We start from the raw sequence: 19,010 nt of genomic DNA, 5'->3' as shown, positions 1-19,010 counted from the left end.
CGATCCTTAAAGGGGGCGGAGCAAGGGGTGGATCTGACACGCCCCCAAACATAGCGCTTATTTTTTAAAGGCCTAATATCTAATTAATGGCAGGATTATTGTCAGATATATCGGCGGAAAACTAATAAGAAAGAGCGACTTAAGCTAATAACCCCATAATGACTTGTGGAAAAAATGTATCGAAATAAATTTGACACTCAAAGCATGTTGGAGCACCTAGTGGTCGTCGGTGGTATTGCACTTTAAGGCACTTCTGCTTTGGCTTCACTTTTCAGACTACATCCATTTTAATATTTAGTTTATGTTTACTGGTCATATCAGATGAAGTCAGGCTGCAGCAATAAAACCCCGGAGTGAATTGAAATGTGCAAATGCATGAATTAAAAAGTTCCATTTCTGAGAGCCGGACTCTGTTGTCTCCCCTTTCTAAAGTTACATCGTCTTGCTTGCATTTCCTCTAATCTGTGATTGTACATCCTTGTCCGATCGTGTATTTCTTGTTTTACTGTGACAACGCCGGGTGAGAACAAGCGAGACGGAGGCAGAAAGAGACAAATGGTGAGACGTGCCGGACAAAGACAGAGGAAGGTAAACAGAGAAAGGGAGAGGATGTACAACAGACAAGGAGAAAAGATTCATGGCTGCTGCTGTTCCTCCTCCTCCTCCTCCTCCTCCATCATCATGTGTAGGTGTATAAATACCCCTTTACCCCCTCGAGGGCCAACTCAGCCCAGCAGGACACTCACTGCCCCCCGCACACTTCTATCCTCCTTGTCCGGCTCCCTCTTTGCCCCCCCCCCTCTCATCTCCCCTCTTACATCGTCTAATTAGGATCTTGGGCCTCGTTAGGGCCAGCAGCCCCGGGGGCCCACTGATACAAAAGCTGATTCTATCTGACGTAACAAGTCAATGCCAAGGGGACAGATGCTAATTTTAATTAATTAAATAGAAGGGTCAGCTCATGACAAACAAGGGCCAGAGGGAGGGTCGGTCGCCGGTGTGCTCAGACCAGCCATAACCCCCCCCCCCCCCCCCCCCACCACCCACCACCCCCCCTCCACCCCACCCCTCCACCTCCGTTTCTCTGGAGGGGAAGATCAGCTCAGTTGTTGTTGTTCAGCTCATGATGCTGAACGCTGCGTTCCCAGATGAGAACTTTGCAGGCAAGTCATGGCTGGTAGGCAGCAGGTGATCGGAGGAGGAAGGAAGTCGGTGTTTCACCTTGTTAACACAATTTATAACACGTGTAACTCTCCTTTAAGGGGTTAAAATGTGTGTCTGGTGCTTTAATGTCCATTACTGATTTAGTTATAATAATGACTGTGAATATAGAGAAACATCTATGTTGCTGTATGACAAAAACAGCTGCAACCATGTATTATTTTATATCACTGATTAATCTGCCAAGTAGATGATGGATTAATAAATCAGTAAGTCCAAACATATCAGATTTAAAATCATATATTTCAGAGAAAAGTAGAAAATACTCACATTTGTGAGGCTGGAAACATAATATTTCTTGAAAAATTACGAGCTAAATTGTTGATTATCAAAAATGTTGTCCATAAATGTTGTGTTCTTTTACCCTTTGATTGAAATGTTTTGTTTCCTCATGTCTAAAAGTATTAACGTGACATTTTCTGACACCAGTGCTGATGTTATAGCTGAATTTGAGTGCTGAGATGATACAGAAATTATAAAACCTTTTGATTCTTTAGTTATCTAAATATCAGCAGTAGAATAAAATCTTTGCCAACATAAACAACCATTGCCTCAAAATATACCACTAATTTGAAACATAAAATATTATGTGGTAGGCATATTATGCCATCGAGATTATGGTTGTAGTAAAGAGGAAATGTCAACATTTGCTTTGTTGTGACATGGTGAACAAATATTGTATTTTTTTTTTCCCATACACTAATGACTCTTGCAGTACAATATTTGTATTATCTGAAGGCACTCAGTACTCTGTTAAAGTTTGGAAAAGATCATGCTCCTGATTTACTACTGAAAAAAAATTAAAAGTTCACGTCTTTGAACTTCCATCATCTTCCTAAACCGTCTCCAGGAAAAAAACAAAAGAAGGAAGCAGTTTAAAAACAGCTCTTCAGAGGAGACGCGGCTGAAATGGTCACAAGGAGGCTAAAGTTTGATTTCAATCAGGAACTATCTGAATAAAGAATATGTAAATACAATTTCTCTGTTGGAGCACATACAAAAAAATACAAAAAACGATTGAGGTTTGATATTCAGTCCTCGTGACAGCTCCTCCTCATTATGACTATTTCATCCATTCATTCTGGAAAATGGCCGACGAAACATCTAAATGACGAAACTCTGCCTACGTCAGGATCAGCTGCCCTCCGCTCACGTGAGTGTGTAACAACCACAGGTGTCCGACCCTAACCCTAACCCTAAACCTAAACCCTTAAGCCTTAACCCTAACCCTCTAACCCTCTAACCCTAACTCTAACCCTAACCCTAACCTCCTAACCCCTAACCCTAACCCTCTAACCCCTAACCCTCTAACCCTAACTCTAACCCTCTAACCCTAACCTTAACCCCCTAACCCTAACTCTAACCCTAACCCTAACCTCCTAACCCCTAACCCTCTAACCCCTAACCCTAACCCTCTAACCCTAACCTTAACCCCCTAACCCTAACCCCTAACCCTAACCCTAACTGCAATTTCACTGAAAACAGTATAGTAGTGTGTTTCCTGTGAAACTGTCAGAAATGTTTGACAGCAGCAGATGAGTGCGTGACAACGTCGGACGTGATCCACCGTACGGTCTGTTTCGGTCGAGGTGTTGAACACAAAAATAAACTGCCACAGTTTTTCTTAATATTTAGCCTCGCCCCCGCCCTGTCTCTCTCTCCCTCTCTTCCCCCTGACCTAGTTTTGGCATTTGATCCTGACTGGGAGATCAACCCCTAGAGGGTGCACGGTGTCAGCCTTGTACCACATCAATTCCCACACAAAGGGCACCCTTTGTCACTTCATATTTTCAAGGCTCCAAAACCCCGCATTTTTTTCATTGTTGTTTCTGAGGCAGGGGTCATTTCCTGGTGGTGGCCCTGCCTCCCTGTTGTTCTTCCCGATGGTGCACCTGCTGCCGCTGTTGACCGTCACACGACGGGGAGCCAAATGTCTCCGTTCACAGATTTCAAATCGGAGCGCGATCCGAGAAACCTACAGAGCCGCTGAGAAAATCTGTCACATTACAGCGGCGCATATTAATTTAACATGTGATTTTAGCAGAGTCACTTAAACAGAATGTAACAAAAAGTTTACCTTTAAAAGAGTTTTAAATTAAAGGGTTAATCAGCTAATTAAATCATGTTTTTAAGTTTGTTTTGTAGGTTTAGCTATCACGTCTCGATAAGGCTGAAATAAAAAGAGGCTTTATTCAAAAAGGGTAAAAGCAAAACTGAGCGCACGTGAGATGTGGATGCTCACAACTACAGAAAGGACAGCTAAACAAATGTGAACAAAGAATGTGGTCTGTTAACTTAAAACAGACTTTATGTATTATTTTCTCTTTCAGATAAATTAATCCAAGCTGAGGATTTGTTTCAGAACCATCTGGTCATTTGTGTTTCCTGTCCTGTTGAACAAATCTGCTGCATGTCCAGATGTTAGTGAACAACTGAACCTACTGGAACTGATCACAGAGGCGACTCAACCCACAAAAATTAGAGCCAACTTCTAATCCATCATTTAATTCTCTTTTGAAAGCAGAGAAAGTTTTGTTCTGAATACTTTCCCCTCCACTCCCTCCCTCTCGTCCATCTCCTCGCTGGTTTATGACTCACACACACGGGGCATTTTAACAAAGTGTCCTTGATGAGGCCCAGCACAAATTACCCAAAGTGCCATCTTTGCCTTCGCCACTTACTCTCTGACAGCAGGAGAGTGAGGGCTGCTCCTGGCAGGAAGTGAGCCCGGGACCTGGCGTCGTTGGTGCCCGACACCGGCCGACCGCCGCGGCCAGCGCTGCGCCGGGGGTCAGCAGCCATCACACACGGCGGCCTAATGCTGCTGATGAGAGAGAGCCCGCCTCGCAGGCCTGCACACCCCCGAGGTGTGGCCACTCAGCGTCAGGTTAACCCGAGCTGACAGATAGTCCAGCAAGCTGCGCGCGCACGGGCGTGCACGACCTCACACATGCACCATATGCAACCATACACGGATATTAATACACACACAAATTCATAAAAATACCCACAGCCACACAAAACCGCCTGCTTTCCTACACAAAAGCACAGTTAAACACACACACACACACACACACACACACACACACACACACACACACACACACACACACACACACAATCATTAAAAAGTACACTTTTTTGAACAAAAAATACTATAAGTAAGTATATTTTTGCAAACTAATAATCTGATATTACTTTTAGAAGAGATGTTTGTGCACCTAAAATTTAAAATTCGATTAGTTTACCAAAAAAAACGGTGATAACAAAATAACAACATTTGGATTCAAACAGCTCGGACAATGACGGCTGCCAGTTATTGTGAATGAGACTGAATTTGCAGCCCTGCATCATATTATATTATCATATTATCATATTATCTGAGACGTGATAAACCGTATAAATATGATGAACCACTTTTAGCAGGGATACATGACCACAACGCAAATCACACCTGATAACTTTTTGTAAAACAGTTTCAACTGCAACCACAGGGTTAAACAACAAAGACAGGAAATTAACTACCCTATAACACTCATGCAGTACGCAGTAGGGCTATATAGTACTATATAGTATGTAGCAGGTATGTCAGAAAACTGCAGTAAAGTTTGTAAATCACATGTTTCAATGGAACAAAACTGTAGAACTACAGATCCAGCAGAGTCCTCTGGCATCAGTGTACAGTCAGTATGTGCAGCGAGGCACAGCAGCGCTTCCAGCTAAATGCCAAATTTAGCATGACAACATGCTCACAGTGACAACGCTGACATGCAGGTACGATGTGTACCGTGCTCTACGTCTTAGGTTACTGTGGTAGCATGCTAACATTCGCTAATTAGCACTAAATACAAATTACAGCTGAGGCTGATGAGAATATTTTGGCAGGTATTCGGTCGAACAATCGGAGTAAAGAACAAATTAACCCGATGGTGTCATCAGAGGAAGTTAAGAGATGATTTAAATGGATAGTCTGTCCCATAGATGAGCGAACATTTGAATCAAAACCGCAAAAGGTGGAAGAGGAGAGGACGGAGAGTCACTAAAACAAGTGGGATTCATCATCTCAGACTTTTTGGACAAAAGTTTTGAGACGACGCACGCAGAAGATGCTGAGATGTTTCAAAAGATTAGTAAAACTTTGACCTGCTGGTGTGGCTGAAGGAAAAGTCAACGGATTACCGATAATGGAAACGACATCATCCGGGGAACATGAACGTACGCGTGAAACTTTCTACCAATCAATCAAAAAGTATTTCAGATAAATAAGAGGTCGAGTGATGATGTTGGCAGAGCTACGACACCAGCACGGCCACGTATACGTTTCTCTAGTCGACAAGTAAACTTAAATAGATCCGAGTATATAATAAACCTTCTCCATCTGTTGTCTGCTGATTTACATCAGCCGTTAAATGCTTGACACATTCTCACATATAAAACCCAGACAGAGAAGTCTGAGGGGATGTGATGATTTCAACACCCAGCATGCTCATGTGAGCATCATGTGGTTAGAAACACAGAGTGGAAAACGTTGTAGGTGAAACAACTCGACTGAAGCACATATTATTTTTAATCTGAGAATTTACGACTCCTCAAAGGTCAATATCATTTTTTTCATGTGCAGTTTGGATAGTTTACTGGAGGTGTGATATCATTCTCTGCAGCAATTTTGTTGTATTTATTTTGGATATTAAGTTGACAGTAGATTTCCTTCCCCCTCTCCCAGTGCTTTGCTCAAGGGCACGTGCAGGCAGCAATGGTGGCAGGCTAAAGGTATAAGACTGGGGGCTGGAGTGGAGGATAACGTTCCCTCAAGTTTAATAAAATGTCACTTCAAAATGTCACATCAGATCTCAACATCTGACTCATTAGCAAACCGCGATGTGTCTGAAAATAAAACTTTGATCATCGTTGGTGGATTTTCCTGCATGTCAGACTAGATAATGCTGCTCAGGCAACAGCTCGGTCATTGCAGCCAGTCAGGTTAAGTAGAAAAGATCAAGTTGTATGAATTCACTAATGCTGAACTGGTGAGTACTGCAGGCTGTGATGTCATCACTCACCACAAGTCAACACGAAGATCAGCTGTTTAGATATTAGATACCGAGCTGTGAAATCTACTACAGCTTTATGTCATCAAGTCATTTTATAGCTAGACTTGTCAAAATTTAAAAAAAAAAAATTAAAAAAAAAAAAAAAGCATTGGAGCAGAAATCATCAACCATGCCTTCAAAGCTTTGACATTTCCAAGAACCAAGCACAAAACAGAAGCACACATGTTCAAGCGCAAAGACTGAATAGAAACGAGCATTTCAAAGTATAAACACTGAACAGAAGCGAGCTTTCAACTCATGCAAGCATGCTGAGGGAAAGAAAAAGAAAAAACAACTTACTTAGCTTGAAGGTGTGAAGCTGAAATGTTTCCTGGATGAATCTCCGTGGTCCCAAACAGCCATCAGCTGGTTCAGGAAACTCCAGCTTCAGGCTTCAGGTTTGGGTTTGAGGCCTACAAGTTTCTTATCAGCAGCACAAACACTTTTATTTTCTCCATGCAGCCATCTCAGTGACGTAGCCGGCCTGTTGTGTTGTCCTTGGTGTTGAGAAATACTACATGAGCACCAGTAGCAGTATGTGCTAAAGGCCGGCTAGCAGAGAGCAGCATGCAGCAGAGCCAGCAGGTTAAAGAGCCCGCCTGCAGCAGAGAGTGCGCCTGACATGAACTACAGGGAGGAATGACATGTGATTACAGCAGCAACCATCCACTTGAACTCTGTGGGCTTCTCTTCATGTGCTTTTGCAAAAAAAAAATAATAATAATTTGAGGTACGCCCGAATAAGAAGAAGTTTTATTTTAAGTTGCCACTTGGTATTGCAACCAAAAAAAAAAAAAAAAAAAAATCATCATTATTATTTTAATATGCCACCATTGTAAAAGCAACATGTGTTAAACTGACCGTCCTCTAAATGCAAACAAGGTCATTTATTTTACTCTTGTCTTGTGATTTTTTTCAAGCATAATGACTTTATATTTGTACGAATTTTATTTGCCTGATGTCATTACAATTTAAAATCTACAGACTGAGCGTGGATGCGAAGGCAACAGAAACTGACCACTGACCCTTTTTCAAGTCAGCAGTGACACCCAACCAGAAGAAGTGCCAACCAACGAAGTAGGGGGAGAGAAAAAAAATGCAAGAGTTGAAACTGTTCCAGGTCCTTCTAAAGTCCTTCCAAACCAAATGTCAGTGACATTATTTATGTCGGAGGAATGATTAAGATCTTTCCATGACATGGTCTTGGATGAGTGAAAATCATCTGTTGATGTATTGATATGAAACCATCATCCTCCGTCAAGAAACTCAGCTCTCATCGCCCGACCGGGAGCCAGCGCTGTCGGCCAGCACTTCTCACACACCAAACCAAACAATAGCTCAGTGAGTCAGGAAGATTCACGACGAGAGAAAATATGAATTTGTAAAGTATTATAGAGGTCCTTTTTTATATATATATATATATAAATTGCTCTTGTTACAGTAACCTTCATTTCACTAGAAACAAACCCCCTAAAAAAAATCAATTAGCAGAGAATGCATGAAAAAAAAAAGCATGCGAATGGCTGCAGTGAGGAGAAGCTACTACTGCAGATGTAGCTGCAACAAATGACAGTTATGAGATGGTAAATGTTGGAATATGTCATGAAACAGAAGCACAAGAACTGACAGGTCATAAATTCAAAGAACACACTCAGTAATATTAGTTTTAGTCATAATCGACCTACATTTTGGCAAAGATTGGCCAACCAGACCAGTCATATCAGCAAAACTCCTGAGTGTGCTGATCGTGTTTTATTGCTCATCATTTCTATACTTTATTTGTCAGAGAAAATATTATTTTACAGTCTTACGTTAAAGGTCTTCTGTCTTTAATTTGACGAAGCTTGGGTGAATCTTAGTGCTCTATTAAAGGATTGAGAAATACAATATTTGGAGGATCATTTTACAATTTTGGAGGGTTTTCTTTTCTCTTTTATTAGCATGGTATTGTAAAAAAAAAAAAAAGAAATGCTTCAGAGATTGTGGTGGTCTGCAGGGTGGTGGATGTGGGTTGGGGGTGAAAGGAAACACCGTGGTGTTGATCTCCTGGAATGCAGCATGCCAGAGAGCTGGCTCAACTGGCACCAAACCAAATGCCTTCGGCCACCCCGTCGACTCCTCCACCACCACCATCTCCTCCACCACCACCACCTCTCCCACTTTCCCCTCCCTCTTCTCTTTCTCTCTCTCTTCCACAACCCATGAAACAGGAGAGCGGTCATCTCCACTTCCTCCGACAGGATGAGCGTTCGCTCTGCCCAGGCCTCCGGACAGACGGCATTCCTTCCCCCGCTGCTGCTGCTGTTGCTGGCCGGCTGTTCCAGCGGGCATCGAGAATAGATCTGTGACGTCCGCCCGGTTACTAGAATACGCCGGTGTCCTGAGAATCAAAGGAACACGCAGCACCGACACACACACACGCTGTACCGACATACAACACAAGAACATCTCGTGTAGACCCACCGAACAGAGTCATCAGTGTTCAAGCCGTCATGACAACGTTCATGTCAGGCGGGTGAAACCAGTGCTGGGGGGAGGGAGAGAGGAGAGGTGGTAGTGCCCAGACTTTGACCCCATGTGCTAATTGTATATACCAATACAAATCAATATAAAATTTAAAAAAACAACACAACAAAAGCTGAACTATTACAGCCGAGGTCACCCACTGCTGTTAATTACATGTTTCTGATGTCTCCTGTAAAAATGTCCAAAACTCCAAAATGTATCAGTCACTCCTTCATTTAATGGAGGTTTTCTTGTGTTTGCTGCAATTAAAAATTGCTTAACTTTGTGGCGGCTTTTCTCTAAAATTGTGATGTAATTTAATGTAAAGTTTTAAGTGACTTTTTTTTTTTGTGGTTGCAACATATTCCTAATTTCAGATCTCTGATAAAACCACATTTCCCATAAACCCCATTACTAGTTGTTCTGGTTTGTCCAGACAGCCTGATGACGAGAGATGAGGGTAAAGAGCCTTTCTGACTCTAAATGTTAGAGTTATTTTTGTTGATAGTTTGGAAAGACTAACTTTGTGTCGTAAAACCGCCAACAGAGCTTCTCTTGAAAACCATTTTTTGAAGAAAGAATCGTGCGCCCAGAAATATTGCAGAGAAATGCTTAAATTTGCATTAATTATTGGGATTGTAAAATAAACCAAATGACCAAATTGTGAAAAAAGACATTCCCACCAACCTCAAATGTACTTATTCTCTTCTTTGTCTAAAAAATATCTTGAACAAGTTCAGAGCACAGTAAAAATGAAATGCTGACACAAGCATTTTGCAAAGAAATGTCATTTTACATGATCTCACGACAGGTGTGGTGTTTTCATGATTGTAAATTTCACATTATTAAATGCTTCATTGTTTGATTTATTAGAAATTAGTATGCAGGCCAAAGACACTTTTTATTTATCATACAAATAAAACAAAGGAGAGTACACATACTGCAATATGAAGTATTTTAGACAGTCTTTGTAAAAAAAAAAACTACATCACGTATCAAAAAGAAAATCAAAAAGAAGCTGTCTCTTTCATGGACAAACTTTTGAAAGTCCAGGGAGGAGACGAGCGAGGGGTTTGGTGCTGGATGGCACGGTTGTCACTTTAGCTGGCGCCCATTGGCATGATTCATGTTGACTGAAGCCCTGCGTTTGTCAGGGGAGGTGTCTGCAGTAAAAGTGCCACAGCCCTCCAGATTGACACTCATTAGTGAGGGGCTCTGAGGCAGAGGGGGCCCGCGGGGTGCAAGAGGGCAGGGAGGAGGGCGAGAGGCCACATCCCACTAAAAATAAATGATTTCTAATGATTGATACAGATAGCAGTGGACTGATAGGGCCAGATGAATCGGAGGGGGCTGAGGTGGTGGCGGTGGCAGGCAAGACCTCTGGTTGGCAAGCTGTTGTCAGCTGAAACGCCGCTTAAAGCCACCGTGTGCAGCTAAAACGTGTCTCATCTGAATCCCAACACACACATGCATGCACCACCTCAGTACCAGACCACATCCCCTTCCTCCTCCTCCTCCTCCTTCACTTGTTGTGTTTGACCACCCCTAGCAGTGCCCCTTTGCCTCCTGCCACTCAGGCCATAGACACAAATACACGCACTCACATTACACACATTGCACACAAATGCCAGCGCTCGCCCAGAAGCAAGTGAAACAAACGGGGGCGACACACACACACACACACACACACACACACACACACACACACACACACTTGAGTCTTAGCCACTTGTGCTTTAACCCTGCTGCACTTTCCGCGGCTTCACATCCCCCAGAACAGCGTGTCCATCACTGTGTTTGTGCATTAAATCTGCAGCTCAGGTCATTCACGGCACATGTCTCCAGCTGCCAATCATTCAATCAATCCCGGCTTCATTACGCTGATTGTAATATCGAGGCCGCCAGCATCGAGATTGCAGGATGTTAAGGAGCAAAGGGGCAGGATTATTTTGATACAGCGTTCAGATCGTATCTCCTTCAAAAAGTAAATTTCCGCTGCACCTTCTGAGGCGGTGTTTTTCAAAGACTTGATTTAGGGTGCAAGAGGCGTCAAAAGTTTTAAGTGGACCTCAAATTGGGAGGCAGAAAGTTGGGTACTTTTTTTCTTCAACCATGTGAGATTTAAATGCATTTTCCTCACATTTAAAGCCTTGAGTGACACATGTGCTCCATGACCTTTTGATAGTTTTATTTTGTTTTGATTGCACATTAAAAATAAGGTTAAAAAGTAAAGACCAGGAGACGGAAAAGAAGAAAATGTTCAAAAATAACGTGATCAAAACGTCACCCTACCGTCAACCTTGTCAGCAGAGCTGGACCGCGGTGACCTCGGCCCTTCAGAGCCCCTTTGAGCCAAACTCAACTGTCTGCAGGAGGAGAAGAAGAAAAATGGCGGGATAGGAAAGAAAACTGTGGACGCATACTTCTCTTTGCCCAGATAGCCATAAAGCACAATTTTCCAACAGTGTGGAAGACGGTGGGAAAGATGGGCAATATGAACGCAAGGAGTGTTTCAACTCACTTTTCACTGGCTGAGAAAGACAAAAGTATTTTTTTTGTATCGTTATTTTATTCTTATCTTACCTTATTTCACTAATCATCCCACTGCCAGACTTTGTCCTCTCCTGTTTTTCCGCTGGTGTCTTGTGAACATCCTGTAAATTCCACCAGTAAAGTTGCAGTATAACAGTGTCAGCGTGAGATTAAGAAAGCAGGGCAGAGATACGACCGTAAAACCACGTCGGGTGCCTACACGCCCCGACCCCGCACGAGGGCTGATCAATTATTAAATGAACACGCTGTGCCTTTGTCTGGGGAGGTGACACTGACCCGTGGAAATCCTTGGCTGAATTGACAGCACCTGACACCTAGTTCAGCGGGATTTATGGCCCCATAATTAGGCATTAGAAGGAGAGCCGGACCAGAGAGGCAGCTGATGTACAGCTGCCACTCTGGATAGACTGAAACAACAGAGCTTGTCACCGCAGGAAAATATACTGTATATCTGCGTGTCCTCATTAACGTTATTAGGTTAGATGGTCATAAAAATAAAGAAAAGTGGAACCTACGAGCCTATCGATGAGTTTTAGGCTTCGAAGTTTTAATCAAGGCTTTATCGGGGTTAATGTTTAATTAAATACGAAACATCTAACTTTCATAGGATTTTATTTAACATGTTCTTATGGTTTAAGCAAGACAAAAACATACTAAGAAATGCTCTCAATCAGCCAGTTTATCTCATTTCTGTCGGCTAAGCATGAAGCTGTGGCAAGGAAATACTTAGTTTAACATACAGACTGGAAACGGGAAAACAGCTTGCCTGGTTCAGTCCAAAATAAATATTAAATTAGATAAAAATAAAACAAATAGTCTATCAGCACCTGCAAAGGCCACTTATTAACACATTAAAGCTGTTAGTTTAATTTAAAATTTTAACATTTTTCTTCGTTGCACTATTTCATGCTGAGCTGATTAATTGGATCGCCATGCTGCCATTAATGAAGTGAAGCTAAGATTCAGATTAACAAGATATAATGTCTTGATTAGTTTAATGTAGCAGTGCTTTCTGTTGGACTTTATCTTCTAAATTAGCTTTTTTTTAGCTCCATATTTTTCACACAGATATGAACAGCATACGAGTTTATACTTTAGCAAATAAATCAGTTTTCAGCTGTATTTTTCTTTCGTAAACTATTTTAAATTCCAAACCGTTTAATCCAGGAGCTTCTGTTTGCTGAAGCTCTGCACAAACTCATGAAAACATCCAGTCTCCTCCATATTCTCCTGCTTATACTCACATTAAAGCATGATATCAGAGCTTGGCCACATGCCAGGTCCATCCTCTGGGCTGCTGGCCACCAGAGTCTCAACCACACAACCACAGCTACTCACTCACAATTCCAGCCATTCACAGAAAATGTCCGGGTGAGGCATCTCAAACCTTTAACAGGCAGTATCTACACGGATGGACAGTCATTGTCTATGTCAATATACTTTAGGAACTTATCTTTTGGCTGTAACTGAATCCCAAAACAGTAGCCTTGGACATGCCTGACCCTGGACCAGCTGACCCCGACAGTAGCACTTAGTATTACCCGGGTCAGCTTTGACCTGACAAGGGTGATGATTTCTTAATGTAGTCGCAGGGCGCGGCCGGTGGACGGTGGCGGAGGTTTGGGAGCCTGTCCGCCTACAAGGTGGGTGTGTGGGATCGGGAGGTATGTTGTCTGTAAGAGAAGCCCAGCAATGTTTTTGGGGAGGTGCGGTGGTGGTGGTGGTGGTGGTGGTAGTGGTGGTGGTGGTGGGGATGATCTGCATTCATGGAGCAGGCCAGAGGAATGCGGGGAAATGCACAGCTGCCCTGTTTTGTCATAGCTGTGCGCTGTGCTGTCTGTCTGAGTAACATAAAGCTGCCAGTGTTGTGTGTTCATGTGCGGGACCTCCCGTGGACCGGCGGGCCGGCCCAGATGCACGGCCCAGCATGAATGAGCCTACATGGGCAACCGGCTAGTAACAGCTAAGGCCGGGCCTGAAACCAACACTGGCCATCAGTCAGGTCATAGTTTATTATAGAAGAGGCTCATCACTCTGTCAAATCTATCACGTGCTTACAGTGAAACTAACGCAAACAGTAGGACGTGTTCTTGGTCTACGTTCCTCGTTCTCTTCCTTGGGTCAAAATAATCGAAGTAACACCAGAAAACTGAACTGATTTTTAAATGTCAGGTAGAAAATAATGTCTTCTGTGGCTCTACAAATATCTACAAGACTTCACTACCTCATTCATTTCCGTCTGTGTTGCATTATACGTTTTAAAGGCTCTGGTAAATTTGAAACAATGACATGTTGAAGCTGTCAACTCACCGTGACGTCACCCGTTTGGTTTGTGAACTGAAGTTTTGAAGTCTCCATTGTGGTATTTTGGCCGTCGCCATCTTGTTTTTTTGGAGCCGGAAGGGACCATAACTGGACGAGCTGGGGAGGAACGAGGGGTGGATCTGACTGGGAATCCCAGGACACTGTGCCCCGTCCACTAATACCAGAAACCTGACTGCACCCAGCATGTCAATGAAACCAGACACGCCCCCAAACATCTCTCTTTTTGTAGCCTAATATCTTATAAAATATGGAATTATTTTCAGAAGGACCACCAGAATACTGATCAGGAGTATGACTTGTAAAATAAATGTATTAACTTTATATTTCATGAGAGAAGTTGACGTTTTTTAAATGGGAGTCTATTGGAGCCTCAGGTTTGTTTAAGACAGCCCCTAGTGGCTCTCAGTGGTATTACAATTTAGCACTTCTGCATTGGCTTCACTTTATAGCCTTGGAGACTATGTCCATTTTTATAGACAGTCTATGAAATATGTTTTTTTTAGCTGAAAATACTGTAAGGAGGCAAGCAGCTGGTTTAAGATTAATAACCAAGGATGTATAAATTAATTTATATACAATTTATAAATACAATTTATAAAAAGTAGGACCTCAATATAGTATCTCAAACCAACATAATGTAACAGAACTGCCTGAATAACAGGTACAAAAGAGATTCCTCGATAATCTCCGAGGATCACTGCAGCGTTAAGGTCAAGTAGAGTCAGCACAGGGAATGTGCAGCTGACAAAGAAATTTGTCAGTCAATCAATTTAAATTTCAACCAGCTGATTGGAGCTTAAAGTGATGAGGACGATGTGTTGAAAACAAAGATAATTTAAAGAATTTAAGTTCAGCGGCTGAGAAGTGCTCGCTCGTCACCTCGGGTTTACACACACACACACGCACACACACACACACACACACACACCCTCCCTGTGTTTATAGGGGTTAGTGAGGGTTCAGAGGTCGACCACAGAGTGTGCACCGTCCCATTACTTCTCACTTCTCCCTCTGAAACAAGCTCTTGGAGAAAGTGGTAAGTGTCTGAAGGCGTCACACAACGACGTGGCAATAGAGACGTTTACGAAGTCCACCGGCGACGTGGGGTCAGGGTTCGGAGATCTTTTTTTTTCTTTCAAGGTTTAGCAGAATATCCTCAAAAGGTCAGATAAGAAAATAAAGCTGCACAGCCATAATTCAGCTTGTGTGGGAAATATAAATTGCGCGTCCCGTTTCCACGTTTTTTCAGACAGCTGTGATGCGGTTTCCAAAAACACAGCTTAATGAATTTAATGTGGGATTGTTATCTGAGAGCTGAAAGTACAGCTGCAGGTCTAGTGTTGCCCCACGATGGCTGGGGATGTCTGACAGGACAGAAACCCACACAGCATTGATTACCGGCTAATTATAGGCTAAGGAAGTGGCAGCTTGTTTGTTTCTGGGTTGCTGAGGAATACATTTGCACTTCACCAAGAGTTCATGAGCTATCGGGTGCGAATGCCGCTGAGTACTAAGTGCTATCTTTTCTATCTCACTTTATCTGGAGCTCACAAGATCTCCCCGTTCTCCGTTTCCTCACTTAATTCCACCACCCTCTGTTTTCACAGCCTCTGTGGGTGGTGCCTCCCGAAGCCTTCTTTCACACCCCGTTCGGAGATTTGAATAAACATATGTTGCGTTAATTGTGAAGCAAGTGCGACGGTGCCTCCGACAGGAAGACGTTTCTCTTCGGAGAGCTTGAGCGAAGTCGATCTAATGAGAAACGTTGACATGGTGACGAAGAGGGACGTCCTCGCTGCTGCTTTCTCATAGCTCCTGAACACCTGCTCCCAGCGCTGCCTCACAAAGGCAAAACCAGGCGTCCTGCGATTCTTCTGATTTATTACAATGTTTTAATAAACTCGTCAAAGCCTCAGCGATGTGAGGCAAAATGACCGGCTCTTTTACGGTTACTTAAAATGTTGGTACAGCTGAAGGAAACATTGCTATGGAGTAATAATTGGGCACTTTAGACTAAATATGAAATACTTGGCAAGTCCAATTTCCTCCTTCTGCTCTTCTTTTGTCCTTCTTGACCTCATTTCATATTCGTGAATGCTCTTCCGGTGTGTGATCATCTACTCTGTCTCCACATTAAAGAACATACTTTGCTGCAGCAGATCTCTGCTACAGAAGTTGTTGTTTTTTTTATTGTGAAATGCTCAGTAGATGTTCCGTTTTACCTCCTCGAACTCTCGGAAAATATTCAAATAAAACAATGTATGAAGGGAACGTCGTTGTCGTCCAACAGCTCGTAACTTACAGACATAAAAAAAAACGCATGTCAAAGGTATTGTGAGTTAAAAATGGTGCCCGAAACATTATGAACAGCTTCCGGCTGAAATTAGATTTTTGACTTTTTGTGCTGCAGTCACCAACCTCCATGTTACTGTGACTATCAGGTCATTTCCTCTCGCTGTTAAGTGATAAATCTCTCACGTGTGTCTCTATGTGATGAGAACTTCATATTTTTTTTAATTGGCCTGCTTACAACGAGCGCCAAACTGGTGTTGGAGTGAAATGAATGCCGCAGCTAAGCATGCATGTTGGGTTTGATTTGTGAACTCGGTGTCAGGCGTGCGGTGCCCACCCACATCGTCGCCATGTCAAGACCAGATATTTAAGGCTGAGAGGTTAAGCACCCAAAAGGCAGTTGACTTAAAACATGAGCGGGGAGGATAACAAAACAAAAAAACAAAAACTGCCCCAATAACTCTTTAATCATCATCATTTCAGAGCTATTAAGAGGTTCAATTTTAGACAGTTGTGGCTGAAATACAGTGAAGAGGAGGTGGATTTTAACGACGGGCACATATAAATCTGACATAGTGAACGTTGTGGTCATGAGTTAGAGCAACATGCAGCCAGCTCGGGTTTCAAATGGGGGCCGGGGGGCCTTTCCAGTGCAGATTTAGCAGGAACGAGCTGTAAACTAAGTGGTGTCAACTTGAAAACTTTATACCTGCCTTAAAGGTTCAGTCTCCTTCAGATAAATCATGTGAATACATCATATGGAGAAAGAGTTTATACAAGAATGTCCTCTGTATGTTTACGTGTTACTCCCTGTGTTTTAATGACAGAGGGAAGAAAGGTGACATTAACGTGCCCGGTTCAGACCAAAGATTCACCACCAGTAAATTTGCATTTCGAAGCACCCAACGGCGGCTCCAAACATTTGACCATGCAGATTCAACTTCGAGTCACACCTTTCACATTGTTTTCACTTTCTCCTTTGTTGTCTTATGAACCCAAAACCACAATGCCTTCCCCAACCAAGTTTTTTTTGGTTCTGCCTAAATCTAACCAAACCACAACTGAAGCACTGAGATCAGAAAACAGGTTTATTTCTTTAACAGAGAAATCCAGAGATCGATAAACTCCCACGTGTGTCGTCCAGGAGGTCACGGACCAGCTACATGTTTTGACTTTTCATTTGAATGATTTGAACTTGAATTTTTGATTTAGGTGAAAACCCAGCTATCATAGCTTTCACTGTCTCCTAGAAATTACAGACCACTGATACAAGAAATGTACAACTTCTTTTTTTTTTTTAAATAATGAGGAAAAGTTGTCAATTAACTGGAGCATATCTGGAACATGTTTCTGCAAAAATATCAGAATTTTTCAGAAGATTTCCACTTGTAGCGACTACTTGGTCAAGTTTAGGCGCTTACAGCACTTTAGAAAGATCAGCGTCAGAAAAAGTTCCAAATGTTTAACTGAAATCACGATTTTTTTTTTTCCCACCGAAGCTTAAAGGTGGTTTTGTGACCTAACCGACGGACTGGAGGGTGGATGGGAACCGAGGCCTCCTGTGTTCAAATTCTGCTCTCCATCACTTTATTCAGTGGAAAAGTACCATTATTTTTAAAAGACCAGGCAGCGCCTCAGTTTGGCAGCACATCTCATTACGGTCAATTTAGTACCATTTAGACACGACTTCTTGGGGCTAGTTTTGCATAGAAGGGAGTACAATGGGGATATCCAGACACACTTTCAGATAGTCTGGCATTCAGTTGTAGTTAGTAGTAAGTAGTGAAACCCTCCTGAAGTGGGCGTTCTTGTCTGATTATCGGTTAAAGTTACAAGAAGTGCAACACAAAGAAGGAGTTTGTGGAGGGGATTTCAAACCCTGTTCAACCATCTGATAAGTGCGTTTTGAATTATACACGTAGGCCTTCAGTGATTTCTGGTATATTTTAATCCACGTCTAACTATTTCTGTGGTGTAAGTTCCACAATCTGACAATCATTCCCTGCTCTCTCTTTGAAGAAAATATGATCTGTGAATTGAGCGGTCGGGTGATGCCGTTAATGAAGACGTGCGACAACGCGTCCGTCTATCACGTCTAAATCTGCCGGCCTACTGAAGCCGTGTACGAGCCGTCCACACTTTTCTTTTACTGCATTCTTTTACAACCGTCGAGATTTTACATCCGTGTCCAGTTGCAGCGCGGCTTCGGGAGGAAGGTTACGATCCAGTATTTATAACTGCTGCCCGCCCACATTAACCCACCCTCGCTACATTCGTTATGATACGGGGAGCAGCAGGAGGTACTTGACCAACATTTCCGGAGCTCCGTCATGATTGAAAACTCTTTATCCCGTTAGATTTCACGCCCGTGCACTTCGCCGCCATCTGACCTGCTCCTAACAGAAAATGAAAGCTGATTGCGCTTCACAAGGTGATGGCCTGGGGCTCTCACCGGAAGCAAGGGAGAGCAGAGCAGAGGAAGCCGGGGGGGGTGGTTTGGGGGGAGGTGTTTGGGTGTGGGGGGGGGGGGGGGGGGATGGATACGCCTGGCTAGCCGTGGCAGCCGCGGTGTCGCTCACACTGTGGCCCTCTCGCCACTCGTGTCAACACTGATGACTTCAGCGTGCGCCCTTGTGAGCTCACCTTGCTTGGAGAGATGCAGGAAGTGGGATTAGAGCAGTGACAGTGTCGAGGGGGATCACTGTGTCATACCTGCACTGGAGGGGGGGTTCATCTATTAATGTGTGTGCGTGTGTGTGTGTGGTCACACACACGTGCAGCTGCTAATACCCCAGGGTTATCTCTTTCACCTGTGTTTATGAAGCAGATCCTCTGTCCACGCCGCGCCGGGCCGACCGGCGACATCCAAACACGCCACTAAAAGGTCTTAAAGAGCGGAGATGGCCGCTATGTGACAAACGACTTCCTGTTCCGTCCAGGCTCGCACTAAAACACGCGTGATTGGTCACAAACGGTGTGATGCTCTGACACAACAATTAAACTATATTCCATATTAAAACTGTG

Source organism: Embiotoca jacksoni, unplaced genomic scaffold (assembly GCF_022577435.1).
Source record: "Embiotoca jacksoni isolate LCO1_2020_lvr unplaced genomic scaffold, fEmbJac1.0.p SCAF_26, whole genome shotgun sequence".
Taxonomy (NCBI): Eukaryota; Metazoa; Chordata; class Actinopteri; family Embiotocidae; genus Embiotoca; species Embiotoca jacksoni.
This window is presented reverse-complemented; position numbering follows the sequence as displayed.